Source organism: Canis lupus, chromosome 23 (assembly GCF_003254725.2).
Source record: "Canis lupus dingo isolate Sandy chromosome 23, ASM325472v2, whole genome shotgun sequence".
Lineage (NCBI taxonomy): Eukaryota > Metazoa > Chordata > Mammalia > Carnivora > Canidae > Canis > Canis lupus.
The window spans coordinates 18,809,935-18,828,575 of record NC_064265.1 but is presented as its reverse complement, the minus strand read 5'-3'; the positions used below and the strand labels follow the sequence as shown (position 1 = coordinate 18,828,575).

At 36.6% G+C, this 18,641-nt stretch overlaps 1 protein-coding gene across 1 annotated transcript in view; it reads left to right on the top strand.

Moving 5' to 3' along the window:
* Nucleotides 1-18,641, top strand: part of RARB (retinoic acid receptor beta) — a 725,304-nt gene that overhangs the window by 204,309 nt on the left and 502,354 nt on the right. Inside the window, exon 3 of the mRNA XM_035705024.2 lies at nt 10,288-10,339. The gene's annotated coding sequence lies outside the window, so the exon portion shown is untranslated. The remainder of the gene's footprint in view (nt 1-10,287; nt 10,340-18,641) is intronic.

The following is an 18,641-nucleotide window of genomic DNA, read 5'->3' as shown; positions in this document are numbered from 1 at the left end:
AGAGAAGCAGGATGAGAAGATATGATGCTGAGATAGCAGCAGTGGAAATAAAAGGAAGGGGAAAATATAGAGCAGCACACTGACAGGGGCTGTAGAAAAGTGAGCCCAAAGTTGAGGAAGGGGATAGAAAGAGCACTCTAGGACATTTGGAAGCATGGAGCAAAAGGACTCCATTCCATTCATTGAAGCATAGAAGTTATTAGAAGCAGAAACTGCAGAGGAAATGCGTTGTTTGGGGATCATAATTTCAACTTATCAATTGGCCAACCATAGGAAATGGTCCAAGGGAATGAATGCTGGAAATGTGGATTGAACTTCAGAAAGAATATGACAGCTGAAAGAGTCTGCAATGAAAGTAAAGAGCATGGGTAGATCATTCATCCTACTGTTTAATTTAGCTGCCTCCTTCCAATGCACCACCATCCAATTAAAAGCTTTTATCAGTGAAAAAAGCGATGTGCTGATTTACATATTGGCGTATACACCTTTTCTCATCATCTGCTATCCCTTTTAATTGTTCTGATCACATAACCAAACTTTTAAGTTAGCTAAGGTAGGCCACTTAATTTCCCTGTGCCTGTCTCATGGAAGAGACGAGGATAGTGATAGCACCTACCCCAAAGGGTGGTTGTAAGAATCAGATGAGTTAATATTTGTAAAGTACTTAGAACAGTGTCTGGTACGTGGTTAGTCCAATAAAGGTGCTGTGGCTCCTCATTCGTGTGCTTTTGTTGTTGATGAAGTGATTGAGGACTGTGATAGTCAGTAAAATACACAGCATTATTGGGCATACTGTGAACATGCAGTCAATGCTCATTATAGTGAATCTCAGGTTGACAGAGAATCATCAACACTATGTTTCTGATGCTTGACCTGTGGCGCAATTTGCCACACATCACAAAGCTAATCAGTAAAACATTCTTAAGATTGAGGTATATGTCTTGTGACTTCAGATTGATGCCTTTTCTCTCAAAAAAGCTGTTACCTTACAAATCTTGCTAATTTAGCCCCCCAAAATGTATTTGTCATTCATGCTACATGCCTGTTATAAGATACCCTGCTTATTGTAGATATTTAGAGACCCATGCTAATGGAGGCTCTACTTCAGTATATGCCTCCATGATCACTCCAGAAGGGGAGAGAAAAGGGGCTTCCATTCTCATTTCATTGGCCAAAGCTAACTGGCCACACCTAGCTAACACTGGACAGAAGAAGTGGAATCGAGCCTTATATTCCAGAGGAGATGAGTATCAAACTATTCGTAAAAGTCATAATTATTATCACAATACGTGACATACACAGGATGCAAACTATTTTGTCTGATTGTAGAAGCTTTATTCTTTTTTTTTTAAAAAAAGACCGATTTATTTATTTAAAAGGAAGAGAAGACTTAGAAGCTTGTAGAAGCTTTATTCTTGACCAGCATACTAAAAACTGCCTCCCAAATCCTCTTGTAGGCCCATTAAAACTCGTTTTTGAGATATAAAAAAGTATAGTTGCCATATATTGAAAATAAGAATCTACAGCACTGAGGCAAATTGGAATTTCAGATATTTTAGTATAAGTATGCCCATGCAATCAATATTTGAGACATATTTATTTATACTCAGTTGTTATTTATCTGGAATTCAAATGTGTTTCTTAATTTTTGTCATGATGGCTTTACTTTTTTTTTTAAGTTGAAGTGTAATTAATAGAGTGCTTTATTAGTTTAAGGTGTATACATAATGATTCAGCAGTTCTATACATTATTCAGCACTCATGACAATAAATGAGTCACCATGTGTCACCAATGTTATTATCATCTTCTTGACTATATTCCCTATGCTGTACTTTTCATCTCTGTAGCTTATTTTGTAACTGGAAGTTTGTACCTCTTAATCCCCTTTATGTGTTTCATCCATGTCCCCATACCCCTGCCCTCTGGCAGCCACTAGTTTGTTCTCTGTATTTAGGGGTCTGGGTTTATGTTTTGTTTTGTTTTGTTTTTCTTTTTTTCTTTTTCATTTTTTAAATTTTTTCTTAAGTTCCACATATAAGTGAAATCATATGGTATTTGTCTTCCTGTCTGATTTATTTTACTTCTCATAATATCATTTAGGTTCAATCATATTGTTGCATATTGTTCATATGGCTGAATAATATTCCATTGTGTGCATATACCACATCTTTATCCATTTAACTCTTGATAGACACTTAGGATGCTTCCATGTCTTGGCTATTGTAAAGAATGCTGCAATAAATATACAGGGGGCAAATATCTTTTCAAATTAGTGTTTTGGGGATTTTATTGTCTAAGTATTCAGTAGTAGGGACACCTGGGTGGCTCAGCAGTTAAGCATCTGCCTTCAGCTCAGGGCATGATCCTGGATACCCAGGATCAAGTCCCACATCAGGCTCCCTGCATGGAGCCTGCTTCTCCCTCTCCCTGTGTCTCTGCCTCTCTCCCTGTGTCTCTCAGGAATAAATAAATAAAATCTTAAAATAAATAAATATCCAGTAGTAGAATTAATGGATCATATGGCACTTTCATTTTTAATATTTTGAGGAACCTCCATACACTTTTCCACAGTGACTGCACCAGTTTGCATTCCCAGCAACAGTGCATGAGAGTTCTTTTTTCTCCACATTCTCACCAACACTTGTGATTTCTTATCTTTTTTAATTTAGCCATTTTGACAGTAGTTTTGGGAGTAGTTTTATGCTCTCCATCTAGAAAAAAATATATAAACCAGTGAGTTCTTGGACATGACAAGATAAAAGAAGCCAGGATTAGTGAGGATGGGGCCACAATTAAGATGTGAAATAGTCATGTATTTTTAAAGAAAAAAATGTAGGTCTTGGAGATGTTGAGGAAAAGTACTGGGCAGAAGCAAGGAGATTGTCCTGCCTCTATGTTGCCTGACTCAATTTTTAATGCTTATTTATAATTTGGGGGTATTTCTACTTAATTGGGCTATGAGTTCAAAGCAGAACATCAAAAGTAATTAAAATTGGAAAGTATCTGGGGCACCTGAGTGATATCTGACTTTTGATTTTGCCTCAGGTCATGGTCTGGGGATGTGGGATGGAGCCCCACATGGGGCTCTGTGCCCAGCACAGAGTCTACTTGAAATTCTGTGGCTCCCTCTACCCCTCCCCCGCTTTCTTGCTACAAATAAATAAATAAATGGGTAGATAGATATCCTTTAAAATTGGAAAGTAGCCACAATAAGGAAAGGCAAAAAGAACTAAAGCAGGCTGGGGGAAGATGTGAGAGTTCTGAAGCAAATGAAGGCACATATGACCTGTTAGCAGCACCCCTGGGCCACTTGGGAGTAGGGCTTATGACACAGTTTGGTGGTGACAAGCCTACTGGGAAACCATGATGAAAGCATCCCCCTACACACACACACACACACACACACACACACACACACACAGGTGTACACGTAAGAACTTAAGGTGAGGGCCAGATGACACCCTTGGGTCTAGTTCCTGAACATTCTGTGGGTTATAGGGAAAGACACCAGAGACATATCCAAAACTCTTACCAGCTCTTGAATATATAAGTTATGAAATGAAAATGAATCCCTTTATACTGTCACACTGGGTGTCTTGTTCTTACAAGCTGCCACAGCTTGCCCCCTCTGCCCTGTAGCAACGGAATTACTCAAACCTTTCTTTCCCTCTCATATGATTGTAAGCTTTCTTGGGCTAAGAGGTGGTTCCCATCCTTATATGTATTTATCCTTATCCTTAGGTATTTATATTTGCTTTATTCCATATCCTTATCCATCCTCATTCTTCATCCAAGTGCAGTTTCCTTTGCTTTAGCAGGCACATGGTAAGCACTTCCTGAACTGAACTAAATCTTTGACAGCAGACTGTAAGAGCCAAATACAGAGCATTGTTCTGGCATCCCAGCTCAGAGCCCCCTTCAGGAAAGTCTGATGTCCTTTCCTCTTAGGAACCTGTGATCCCTGGAGGGAAGTGTCTGCAACATTCTTGAGAATGACTTGCAAGCCAATAAAAAGAAATCCCATATCAATAAATAAAGCCCCCGTGTTGTGTCCCCTCAATGTTGATGCAGTACTGATAGGTCAGTGGGTTTGGAGGTCCCTTTGCTTTCGACATTAGGTAAAAACTTCCAAAGCTTCTGTGGAAGAGTTCAGTCAAATAGGGCGCCGGGGCAAGGTTAGAGTTTGTGGGTAAGGGCCCTATCTCTCTCCCTCACGGACCCTACAGACCCTCAAGCACCCTGATCCATGAAGTGCCTGACTGTAATCATCTTTTGAAATGTGAACTTCGGAAAGAAAAACTGACGAAATGCTAGGATGCTATGATCCTGCACGTTGCCCCGAAATGAACTGGAGCTCCTACTGGGGGTTTTGTGCACCATTGCCCTTGTCTTGCCCTTGAGGAGTTCTCAGTTTAGTGGGGGCTGTGTGGGACCCACATGGACACAGCACCAGTACAACTTGATCAGGGCTGGCATCTGTGGAGAGACCAAGGCAAATGGACCAAACTTATGTGGGAGGAAGTAATGTGGATTCATGTGGCTAACAAGAAAAAGACAAGCCTCTTACCCCAAGTACTCATTAATCCCCCCCCCCCGTTACTTTATTTATTCATTCAGACTTCTTTGACAAGGGACACAGCTAAGCATTGCATGAAATATAGACGAATGGCTTGTCATTTGTTACCTTGAGAAGCTGATAGTTTAGTGAAGGAGAGAGATATGTGAAAACCTCTAAATCAGTAAGAAGAGATGGAGTCTCGAAGAGGCAAAGAGGAACCTAGCAAGGAACCACTTGTTTTCTTTTACCTGAGGAGATCCCAGAGTCTCTCTGGATCTGGTGGGCTGCCATGGGAACCCTAAGCTCACTTCCTGGTGTATTTGGATATGTGGGCTGAAGGCTACTTCAGGCAGAGGGCACAGGATTAAAAAGACAAAGGAGTTAGAAAACTCGGGTGTGTCAGTGACTTTCTCCTATCACTTGCCTCTGGGGTGGAGTGGGAGAGAAGAGGAGAAGAGGGCAGGGGTGGTAACGAGAAATCTGGAGAAGTAGGAGGGGCTGTATGTGCTAAAGAGACTCTGGCAAATGGGCTGTGGGGGGCAAACTGTGTCTGCTTAGCTATTTTGCCAAAGGGCAGCTCTGCTTAGGAATCTGAAAAGAAAACTGAGATTATTTATGTGCTACCACTGGCAATACGTCGGAGGCCAAGAGGAACGGAGAGTTATTGAGCTAGTTCAAAGCAATCTCGATTATTGAAAATGAATGAAATTGAATTCCACTTCCTACAGAGTCATTTATTGAGAGACAAAAGCAATTAATATTGAAAATAAAATAATTGTGAACTTCTGAACTAAATTACCATGCAGATATAATGTACTGTCTCATCAGTCTTTAAATACTTCATGTATTAGAAAATTGTAACACCAGTCTCTGAACTGGGGTCCTCAACATTATTAGCATTTATTCGCTCTGCTTTTGCCAGAGAGCGATTTTCAAGAGTCACAAATTAAAAGCCAAAGTTTCAGAAGTGTTATTCCAAATGTAAGATTCACAACCATGTTGAGGTATGGGATTTCAGTTTGTAAATTAATGCTGGCTTTTGGTGTATTAAATACAAAACAACAACAACAACAACAACAAAAAACACAAACACAAAATCTGAACAACCCTGAACTTGTAAGGTATACCCACAGTTAGTTAACAGTCATTTTGGGGTATCATTGCAAATTTGGCATCGTCACGCGGTATATACTGCCAAGTACCATGGATGCATTTGATGGATGATGCTGTCATGACCTCAAGCATCTTGTGTCACTGAGTTATATACTGAGGGCCCTTAAGAACTGACAGTACCATGTGTGTACAGAGATGGCACATATACTGTAAGTCACACAAGGTCCAACTGGAACCACTGTTTTGGGAGAATAGTATAGGGTCTTGATGAGAACTGGTCACCCATTTTTCTTATTCGTCCCGGCTCAGGGAAATGAGCTGTCCTAGGTAGGCTTCCCCCAGCACAGCTGATGAGGATTGAGGAATATATTTAGGAAGAGCTGGAACAGAGCGGGACTGGAAAAAAGAAGCAGCCAACAAAGGGACAGTATCAGAAAAAGTTTCCAAAGAGGAAGTTAGGTCCTATCTTGCTAGGCAGCTCTGGAACAAGTGTGGGACATACCCCAGAGTCCTCATCACCAGGAGCACTCCATTGGCATATTTATACTTCTTGTATCTGATGATCAGCCCACAAAATTATAGGTGCTGCCTGCTGATGTGAAAGCACACGAGGAAACTGGTCTGAACAAAGATGGGAAGGGATGTGAGGGGATGTGCACAGTGCCCTGAAAGTAGAGTATGCAAACTAGAAGAGGAACGCCTCTGAATAGCCAGAGATAGGCTCATCTAGAAAGGAATTGATATTCGGCCATCAAGAGTACTGGCTCAAAAATACATTAGAGTGCACAATTAGACCTATAGCCACTAGTTTGCAAATTCAGATGTCTAAAATAAATGGTCTTAATATGGGTGTAACTATGGTTTGGACATTGATAGAAGACTTTCCAGAATATAGAAACCAGGCATAAAAAGCAAAGACTATCAAACCCTCTAGAGTCCTGCCACCTGTTTAAAAGTTGGGAGCATCTATTACTCTGACAGAGTAATAGATGCTCTTAGTATCCATTGTAATAAAATCTTTAGTATATGCCTAACACTTGCTTATTCATTTAATAATGACATATATCTCAGGGAAAATAAACCTTTATCTTGGTGAGGGTTTTGCCATCAGCATTTTGGCAGGATAGGATTCTTTTAATTATTCCACAAAATATGGTGTTGTCTTTTAAAGACAAAATGCTGTCTCAATGCAGAGCTTCTGTTAATCCTCAGGATTTCCTTAATGGCCAATAACCCGCTAAAGTCCATGTAAATCAATTACTAGGCCTGGAGGTAAACCACACCATCAGTGTATAAGCCTTTGTTGTTAGATCTGCACCAGGTTGTATTTCATAATGGCATTCTCAAGTGTTTATCCGACATACCAGGACAGTTTTGGGTTTCCATAGTGATTTACCCTCAATTATCAGGCAGGTCACTAAAATGTTAGCTTCTAACCTTAAAGCTTATGAGCTAGTCTGAATGATTCCACTGTTACATTTAAGCTTTGCAAGTGTTTTGGCCAGAGACTTCTGTGCTTATTGCATTCAACACAGACACTAGGTCCTATTGACCGTTACAAACCAGTTGGGGATAGACGTTTCAGGAATGCTTTGCAGTAAGCACTCTTGTGTGATCAGGACTTGAAGTAAGATATTCCATTGTTAAGGGACTTAGGGTTACCATCATAATCTTTCCAGTTGTGTTTGAGAATAGGAGTTGGCTCTTGATAGCCCAATTACTTTTCCCCCCAATTAAAATTTAAAACAAAAATATTTATCCTGGAGACTGAATTTTAAATCTCGACTCTTTTAGAAAAATCATAAGCAAAAATAAGTATGAAAATAAAGCCTCAGTCTAGGCTGGCTTGCCTCACTGCCTGGATTTGCCAGAGAATTGAGTAGTTTTCCACTTCAGTTTTTGCTTTGAAGACTTGGCATAGGAGAGGCTTACTCATTCACGGATCCTATGGGATGAGAACAGCTTCAAAGGAAAAATGAGAAGGACTTCTTTTGTTTCAGCTTCTTCATCTTGGAATTATATTTGTGCATGCTTTTATATTTTAAGAAGATGATGAACTTTTGTTTCAGACTCACTGGAGGAAGACTAGTCCAAATGATGGAGAAAGCTGAACTGTCAATTATTTTAAAAAAGAAAGAATATTTTTACTGTGAACCATACTTTTATTGTGGAGCTTGACCAATACAGACCTTTTAGAAGAGCTCTGAAATGGAATCACTGCTTAGCTAAGAATAGTTTCTCTAGAATTGGTTTAAAAACATGTTGCTTTGGAAGCCTGTCTTTATAGGTAATATAAAGATAGACTTCTGAACAATCAGAATGTATCAATCAGTATGTATAGTTTTTTTTTTAACTAAACTCTTTCTTGATATCACCCAAGCTAATGCTTAATCATGTACTTTCACTTTGTTCAGGTTGTAAAAAAAATGGCTTTCAGCATGAACTTCCTGCCCATTAACTTTCACCTAAATGGCACTAGGGTGCCATTTGGTTAATTATATTTGGAGTTCAAAGTTTTGATTATGGCTGATTTATCAGATGTAATCTTTTAAAGGCATAAAATTAAATAATAGGCAGTACATGTAAGGAAGATTAACTTTTCCTAAATCATCAAGATTGATGGTCTTGTTTTTCACAAATATACTAGATGCTGATATAGTATACTTTGCTTTTGTGTGTTAGGTTATGTAAGCTCCAAGTGGTTAAGTTCTGGGAATATTGTGCCAACCCATGGGTCCCAGGAACAAACTGAACCAGTCTAAGGACTTTTGATTTTAAGATGTTATAAAGCTTAAGTAGCTTTGTTCTTTTATCTAGTCCCACTGAACTATTTAATGAGATCTGTGCTAAATGAAGCAAAAAGAGAAAACTAGAGCTTGGATGGACACAAAACCAAGTAAAGGCAAATAAGCACAATTGTTATCATTTGTTTTAAAAAAGAGTAAGCAAACAAAAAACTTGGAAATTAAAGATCTGAGGTCCCTGGATGGCTCAGGGGTTTAGTGCCTGCCTTCAGCCCAGGGCGTGGTCCTGGAGTCCCAGGATCGAGTTCTACGTCGGGCTCCCTGCATGGAGCCTGCTTCTCTCTCTGCCTATGTCTCTGCCTCTCCCTTTCTGTGTCTCTCATGAATAAATTAATAAAATCTTAAAAAAAAAGAAATTAAAGACCTCAGAGAATGAGAGGGATGTGAAGGGATTGATGATCTTATTGCTCATTATCACTAGTTTTCATTTTCTTCAATACAAAGAAAAAATTCAGTTGATTATGCACCAGATCAAAATTATTAGATTCAGTAGAAAGGAAACACATACTGAATCCTTGAAATGACCAACTCCTTGAAGGTCTGATTATATAGCTAGGCATAATCTAGACATTTAAGTTATTTTTATAACTATAATTTACTACTCCTAAATAATTCTTACGGTAAACATAATATGTGATCCATGCAGTAATCTTGAAAATTACCAAAAGATCTACCTATAAATCTTTCAACAAGAGGTAACCAGAATTCACGTTTTGGCAGGTATCCACCCAGTCACTTTCTAACATGTGTAAATATTTATACATACGTATTTTTATAAGAAATAGAATGCTACTATACATTATTTTACAGCCGTTTTCTACTTTTTAGAATGAACATTTCCTCATGATCTTTTATATTGTTTTACATTATAATTTTAATGTCCACATGGTACTTCATTACATCGTTGCATCTCACTTGCACTCACCCAGCCAGTATTTACTTACATTTAAGATTCCAGGTTTTTATTTCTCTAAATAATGGGATGCCTGTCCTTTTCCTTACCTTTCATTATTTCCTCAGGGCATACTCCTAAAAATGGAATTTCATGGTTAAACTCTTAAGGCTTTGGATATATGCTTAACAATATCCCCTCAAAGGATCATACTGATGCATATACTTCACTAGCTGGAAATGTGTCCCCTCTCTCCATATATCGCTTGAACTGGATTCTTGTTTTGATTTTTAACTTTTTGTCATTGAAGCAGTCACAAAATGATTGTGAGAATGACTACTTTTATCTTATGTGATATTTAAATATATGTTTAATGACTTAGGATTTGTAATGTTGTTTTAAAATAAAACTATAAACAAAATCTAATTTAGAGGAAATGGGATCTGAGCATTCCGAGGACAAAGTTCAAGGTGATGATCTTTACAAAAGCAAGTCAACAAATTACAAATAAGAACATAAATAGAATGGGAACAAAAAAAGAAGTCCTGCTTAGAGAAAACAAGTTTGGAATCAGGGTAGAGAATCTTTATCCCCAAGAATTATAATTTGTTTTGTAATCTGATGAGAAATTTACTTCTAGATGGAGTTTTGAAAATATGATGGTATCTTAGAATTCCTGTGACTATTCTCTTTAAAGAGATTATAGTGAAAAAAATCTGAGAAGTGTGAATGGTCTGTGAAGACTATATTCTAACAAAAATAGTAAATAGGCTCTCCTGCAAACATCTCTGCTTATGACTGGTAGTTATCGAAATTAAATGATACAAAGAAAATTGAGTTGCCATGTTAAATACAGTGATAGAATGTTAGAATTAAAAGGAATTTGAAAGATTGTCTAACCCAGCTCCTTATTTTACAGATGAAATAGAGTACTGCAGAGATGATGTGATTTGCCCAAGGAGCCATACCTGGTGAGTAAAGAAAGAAGAAATAAATGAATTTGATCAAGTAAACATGATAAATGTCCTGGGTGTAGATAGAGAACTAGATTTGGGTTTCCATTACTAGCTGTGGGGAAAAAGCAGAAATTTTGTACAGACATGAACATAGATGAAGCATTTGGGCAAGGAAGAATTGACCAAATTTACTGTTACCCTGACAAGTCAAAGACTTGCATCACACAGATCCTCTTAAAATTCATGTTTTCAGATGTTTAGCAAAGCTTGGCTAGGCATGACTGTGCTAGAATGGTCCTGAGATTCCTCAAGAAAAGATTAACATCCTTGGCATGGAACTTTGCAATAAAGGAAACACTATAGTTTAATTCATAGTGATTTAAGAAGATGGAAGATTCTTGAGAGAAGAAATCTAATTATGGTGAAAATAAAATTTCATTTGCCCATCATTTCCTCCATTATTCATTAGAAAGATAAGTATGTACAAGGAAGAGCAAAGAGAAACATGAAAGTGTACTGGGGAAAAAATAAGGAATTGATGTAATGAATGCTATTTAACTATGAATTTCTCATATTGTGATCATATTTTAACTTAATCTTCAAGTGAACCTATTGGGTAAATTCAATTGGTTATTTTAAAACAGAATTCCTATAGCAGTTCCAAATAACTTCATTGCTTTTTCTAATTCATTTGGAATTTAATGCATTTTTTAATGACCTAATAACTTTGTTTTCTTCTCTAGTTGGTAGAGTTATTTAATGCATTTCTTAATGACTTTAATAACTTTGTTTTCTTCTCTACTTGATGGAGTTACATATTCTAGTTATAAACTTTAAGATTTGAACGCAGCTTTCTTCTGCTTTATTTTGTTGTTGCTTTTTCTTATTAGGAGCCAGCTCCTTTCATCCAAATTTAAATGTAAACTGGAATAATTCTAATAATGCTGCAGTTTCACACCAATATATTGATCTCTTTCATTTTATATTCCTGAGAGCAAAGCATTTTATGCTTATTAAAGATTATTACTAATGATTATGGCACATAATTTAGAGAAAAAAGTTAAAATGACTCAAGCTGATATAATGTTCATTTTTGAGAATAAGTATGTGAATAAAGTCAAAACATTTTAGAAAATGAACTTCTCCAACTTGATAATCACAGTATATGTTATAATGAAACTGAAATAATTAAAACGTTTTGGCACTGGCTTTTGAGTAAAGGAGATCGGTGGAACAGTCTAGAATGAAATCTGAAATATAGGAATTTCATGTAGGATAGAAGTGATATTTCAACTTAGTAGGAGAAATGACAAAAGGGTGAAGTAGCGAAGAGAAAAACAGACAACATAAAAATATAAAATATCTTTACAACAAAAGACAAAGCTAAAAATATAAAATATCTTTACAACAAAAGACAAAGCTAAAGCTTTTTTGTCAACAAATAGGGAACATACACATGTAGACACATCCATAAAAATAGGATAAACAATTCAGTGGGAATATAGACAAATAATATGAATTGGATATTGCCCAAAGAAATATCAATGGCCAATAAACAAAATGGAAAAAAAGGACACAAGGATACTAATACATATATATATATATATATATATATATATATATATATATATAGTATTTTTATTTTAGACTGACAAAATGTATGCTTAATAACTTAAAACATCAAGCAATGGGGAGACCATAGGAACATGTCTACTGCCTTTCATTGTAGATGGAAATGTGAAGTGAAACAACTTTTCTTGAAGTGAAATTGGCCACTATCTACTAAAATTCCAGTAATAGGTATCCTATCACTCAACTGTCTAATTTCTTAGAAAATAACTCTTAGAGATTACTCAAGTTCCAAAGGTAGATGTTCAAGATGTTCATTGTGCTTTGTTTGTAATAGGAAAAAAAAAATAAAATAGAAGACTTGCTAAATAAATCATGATGCCTCAAAATACAGAAATGATCTGTAGTTTTTATGAAAATACAGTAAATTGACATCAGATGACATGATAATATGTTGATGGTGATAAATACTATATACATTGCATAATCTTGTTTCATTAAAATAGTACCTTGTAATTTAAAAAGTACTTGTCTCTGGGTATGGAATTGGAGAAGTAGGTAGGTTACTTATTCATTTATATATAGTTGACACACAGTATATTAATTTCAGGTGTACAACTTAGTGATTTGACAAGTTTATGCATTATGTTTACCAGAAGTATAGCTATACATGTCCCACTGTATTGTTATTACAACATTATTGACCGTATTCCTCATGCTGTGCTTTTTATTCCCATGACATACTCATTCCATAATGGAGGCCTGTATCTCCTTCTTCTTTTCACCTCTTCTGCCCAACCCCACCCTCCCCTCTGACAAACATCATTTTATTTTCTGTATTTATAGTTCTGATTCTGCTTTCTGTTCTTTTTTTTAATTCCATTTGTGAACGGAATCATATGGTATTTGTCTTTCTCAGTCTGACTTGTTTCACTTAGCATAATAACCTCTAGGTCCAAGATGTTGACTCAGAAAGCAAGATCTCATCCTTTCTATGGCTGTATTAATATTCCATTGTGTGTATGTGTAAACATACATATCACCTTTTCTTTAATTATCTATATTGATAAAAAAGAGATAAAACTGTCACTATTTGCAGACCACATGATACTACACATAGAAAATCCTAAGGATTCCATCAGAAAACTATTAGAAGTAACAAATTCAGTGGAGTGGCAGGATACAAAATTAATATCCAGAAACCAGTAGGATTTCTAAACACAGTGAAGTTGCAGAAAGAGAAATTTTTAATAATACCATTTACAATTGAGTCAAAAAGTATAAAATACCTAGGAATAAATTTAACCAACGAGATGAAAGACCTTATTTGAAAACTAGAAAAAACTGATGAAAGAAATTGAGGATGACAGAAATGGAAAGATATTTCACACTCATGGATTGGAAGAATTAACACTGTCAAAATGTACATATTACCCAAAGCTATCTACAGATTCAATACAATCTCTCTGAAAATGGCAAGGGTATTTTTTGCAAAACTAGAACAAGTGACACTAAAATTTGTATGGAATTACAGAAGACCCAAACAGCCAAAGGGATCCTGAGAAAAAAGAACAAAGCTGGAGGTATTACAATCTCAGGTTTTAAGATATACTGCAAAGCTGTAGTAATCAAAACAGTATGGTACTGGCACAAAATAGACACATAGATCAGTGGAACAGGATAGAGACCCCAGAAATAAATCCACATATAATCAATCTATAGCAAAGAAGACAAGAATGTACAGTGAGAAAAAGACAATGAAACTGGACTACTTTCTGACACCATACACAAAATAAACTCAAAATGTATTAAAGACTTAGACATGAGACCTGAAACCATAAAAATCCTAGAAGAGAAAACAGGCAATAATTTCTCTGATATCAGCTTTAGCACTATTTTTCTAGATATATCTCCTAAGGCAAGGGGAAACAAAGCAAAAATAAACTGTTGGGACTACATCAAAGTAGAAAGCTTTTGCACAGCAAAGGAAACCATCAACAAAACAAAAAGACAACCTACCAAATGGGAGAAGATATTTGCAAATAATATATCCTATAAAGGGTTAATATCTGAAATATATAAAGATCCCACACAATACAACACCAAAAAAACCCAAACAGTCTGATTAAAAAGTGGGCAGAGGACCTGAATAAACATTTTTCCAAAGAAGACATATAGATGGCCAACAGATACATGTAAAGATGCCCAGTATCACTCATTATCTGGTAAATACAAGTCAAAACCATGATGAGATATCTGCTCATGCCGGTTAGAATGGCTAAAATTAAGGAGACAAGAAACAAGTATTGGTGAGGATGTGGAGAAAAAGGAACCCTTTTCCCTTTAGGTGGGAATATAAATTGGTGCAGCCACTGTGGAAAACAGTATGGAGATTTTTCCAAAAGAAACTTTTTAAATTAAAAATATAAATGCCGGGGATCCCTGGGTGGTGCAGCGGTTTAGCGCCTGCCTTTGGCCCACGGCGTGATCCTGGAGACCCGGGATCGAGTCCCACATCGGGCTCCCGGTGCATGGAGCCTGCTTCTCCCTCTGCCTGTGTCTCTGCCTGTGTCTCTGCCTGTGTCTCTCTCTCTCTCTCTCTCTCTCTCTCTCTGTAACTATCATAAATAAATAAATTTTAAAAAATATATATAAATGCCGTCTGATCCAATAATTCCACTATTATTTACCCAGAGAAAATGAGAGCACTAATTAAAAAAGATAAATGTGCACCTGTAAATGCACTTGTTTATTGCAGCATTATTTATAATAGCTAAGACCTAGAAGCAACCTAAGTGTCTGTCAATAGGTTATTATCTTACTGTCTGTTTTTAATATGTATTCTGGTTAAAGGTGCTTTTAAATGTATTATATTTTTCAAATGAAATATATAATTAGCATATAAACATGGAAAATAATAAAAAAGTGAATGTAGAACAATAAAAATAATGGGTACCGAATCTATTTTAGTCTTGTGGTAACTCACTGCATAATTACAATTTTTGTTTTTTTAAGATTTTATTTATTTGTGAGAGAGAAGCAAGAGACAGAGCATGGGCAGGAGGAGGGGCAGAGGGAGAAGCAGACTCCTCACTGAGCAGGGAGCCCAAGGTAGGGCTCGATCCCAGGACCCTAAAATTTTGACCTGAGCCAAAAGCAGACGCTTAACTGAATGAGCCACCCAGGAGCCCCCCAAATTATGTTTTGATATATAACATAAAATGAGTTATCTTCACTGAAATGTATATCTTCAAGAGATTTTACCCTTAGGTATATACCCAAGGAAAATGAAAATATGGCTGCACAAAATTTCTTTATACATGTTTATGAGCATTGTTCATAATTAGCCAAAATATGGAGACCACTCAGGTTTTCAATGATGATAATGGATAGATGTGGTACATCCATACAATGGACTATTACAATAATAATAAGTAAGGTACCAATGCATGCCATAACCTGAATAAACCCTGAAAACAATATGTTACATGAAAGAAGCCAGTCGCAAAAGAACACATGTAGGATTTAATTTATGTGAAATGTCTAGAATATGTAGATATAGAGACAGCAAGTAGATTATTGGTTGCCTGGTGCTGAGGCTAGAAGTAGTAAGAGAAGGAGCTACTGCTAATGTGTGTGGGCTTTTTTGGGGGAAAGATAAAATTATTGTAAAAGTAGGTCCTGGTGATGGCTGCACAACTTTGAACATATTAGAAACACTGAATTGTGCACTTCATATAGGTGAACTTTATGGTCTATGGATTATCCTAATAATGACTTTTCAAAATACCTAACTTCCCTTGGATATTTTAGACAATTTCTGAGATCCTTTCTCAGAGTAATAAAGATTAAGAATAATGGAGTGTTTCAGTAATCTGCAGTTGAGTCTGAAAGGTAACATAACCTTTTAATAGCCACAGAAGATTTCCCAGAAGCTGGGATCACACAGTGGTTGTACCAGCCATAAGTTAAGCCCTACAGAAAGGAAAGTATTTTATGCCCCTTTCAGTTCTCCTCCAAAACTTCTGATTCTCTTGATAAGAGAGGCTATTTGATGGCATTTCATCTGCTGTGGCCCTTTTTAACAAAGATAGACTAGTCCTGACTCTCGGAGCTAACCTCAGATCACACCATCTAACCAGGACTCAATTAAATTGTTTCCATGCTTTTTATTTTTTATCTTCTACATGAGGTCCATGAAGCTGATTTATGGCTTTTGGAAGATTATAACCGTCCATCTTAAACACATTTATTCAAGTAAAAAACGAGTGTGCTAACCTAAAGAGAAATAATGAAAGTTGTTGACCTAAAAAGTCAAAATGTGTGCTAATGGAATCAGTTTACCTAAAGTCTGAGGAACAATTTAAAGACTAAGCAGTCATAAAATCTTGGAGTCTAAAGATGTCTGTAGATGATTGAGTTCAAGACATTTGTTTTATAAATGAGGTAACACAGACCCTGGCAAGTTAGGGACTTACACAGGTTCACATTTTCAGACCAGGCCTCAAGATAAGAAAAGTGCTGGTAACTAAGACAAGGTCTCAGAAGAAGGTGTGGGTTGGGTGAACTGAAGCAGTGTTGTTAACTGCTCCATGCTTTAGCGATGCTCAGTTAGGGAATGCTGTGATTACCAAATTCCAGGTTACAACTGTCTCCCTATTTCTAGTTGCATTGGGTGTTTGTGAACTTTTGTTGTCAGACGCAGCCACAGAACTACAGAGGGAGGGGGGTTATGAAAGCCAGTGGGGAGGAAGGGCAGGCCTATCTTGCCTTTTTGTAAATGCCAAAGCTAATTTCAATGATTGCTTTAGCGATATAATGATAACCAAGATTAAAGCAAGCAGGAATCCACTTTAGGATATGAGAGCTGGAATTTTAGATTTCATTATAAGATTGGCATTTCAACAAAATAGTAATATAATGGCAATGGATTTCCATTTTTTCTCCATTTCTATTGAAATATTATCTCATAAATATACTTTGATACAAAAGAGATCTCTCAATTTCATGAGAGCCCTATTTTATTCTTATGCTGACTTATCCCTAAAATATCTTTTTGATGTACAGCTTCAATATTCTTTCCAATGTCCATGACATCAGCAATCAAAAATGGCATTAGTTTTAGTTTTTTTCACATATAGTTGTAGGTTATCCAAAAAAAAGAAGAAGAAGAAAGAGTTCCTGCTTAGTGCTCACTGAAACATCCTTCTGGTATTATCAAGAGATGTTTCTGGTTAATGCAGCTAATTCTTCCAAGAGGAGGAAAAAAAAATACCATCCATGAAGGGAGGCAAACTTGCCCACTACTATTCTAAAATGTATGTAAGGTATACAGGGAGGGAAGGAATACTTTTTTTTTTTTTTTTACATATTAGTATTTCTTGTATTAAAGGAAAGGTCGTGTTTTCCCAGATTCTGTTTAAGAGATGGAAGTTGTGAGACCACGCAACTGGATGCCAGAGTTCTGAATCTCTCTATCCTGCTATGCTTATAGGTCCACGTAGTTAACTGCAGACCACATCCACAGGGGTCAGCCTTCCCAGGCCCCAGGAATGAAATCTTTCACCCACCAAAACTGTTAACTTATAAGGGTACTGATCAATGAGGATCATTTAGTTGGAGAAAGTAATAAATCGGTTAAGTATGCTTGATTTTAAGTACCATTCTGGAACCTCACTTTACTTTTAATTTTTTCTCCCTTCTGGAGTTACTCTGACATTCTTATAAAGTTTTTGTTAGGATGTTACTTATGAAAACCCCTTGCGAAGAATCTGACATTCACCTGGTTTGCATATAACTCCTATCTACATCAAATACTACTTCACGGAAACTTTAGCTTTTTGAAATACTGGCATTAGAGAATTAATCATTGGGTTAATAACCATGCTTTTTCTCTAGATGGTCCATTTTTTTAAAAAAAAGATGAATGCTTTGTTACACAAAGAATGTGTTAAATTACAGCAAAAACATAAATGAACCTTTGAAGTAGATTAGCAGCACTAGCTGGTGTTGATAGTGTTACACTGATTCTAGCATTATAGAAGTATTTTCACTAGGCATGCCACATATTCTGATCAATTTCTGTTGCTATACCTATGATCAATTAACAACCATGACCAACATATAGACATGAATATGATTGTTTCAGCCAAAGCATGACCAGAATTCCTGGCTACTTTCCCTATCATGGTGGATAGAAAATAAAAGTCCCTTAAATAAATGTGTAGTTAGGTAATATTCAGTACCATACCTGAGGCTCTAGGTTGTGAATGTCCTGTATAAATCAGCCACATATGTGAAAAATAATGCCAAGGCTGGCTCATGGATGAAAGACATTGGTAGCTTGACCCAGGAGGAGGAGGAGCTACTGTTACTTGGTACAGCTCATGGTATCCACACTTTGGCCTTTGAGATTGCTCTCAAAAAGGATTCTGTAGAATCCCTCCCTCTAAACAATAAAGGAAACATTTTCTTTTTTTATTTTTAAGATTTTACTTATTTATTCATGAGAGACACAGAGAGAGAGGCAGAGACATAGGCAGAGGGAGAAGAAGTTTCCCTGCGGTGAGCCTAATGTGGGACTTGATCCCAGGATCGTGAGATCACAACCTGAGCCAAAGGCAGACACTCAACTGCTGAGCCATCCAGGTATCCCAGGAAACATATTTTTAAGGAATAATTTTTAAAAGGAAGAAATTGGTACTGCTTTCCTCTATGATCCATTAACTAGTCTGGCAATGTGCTCTAC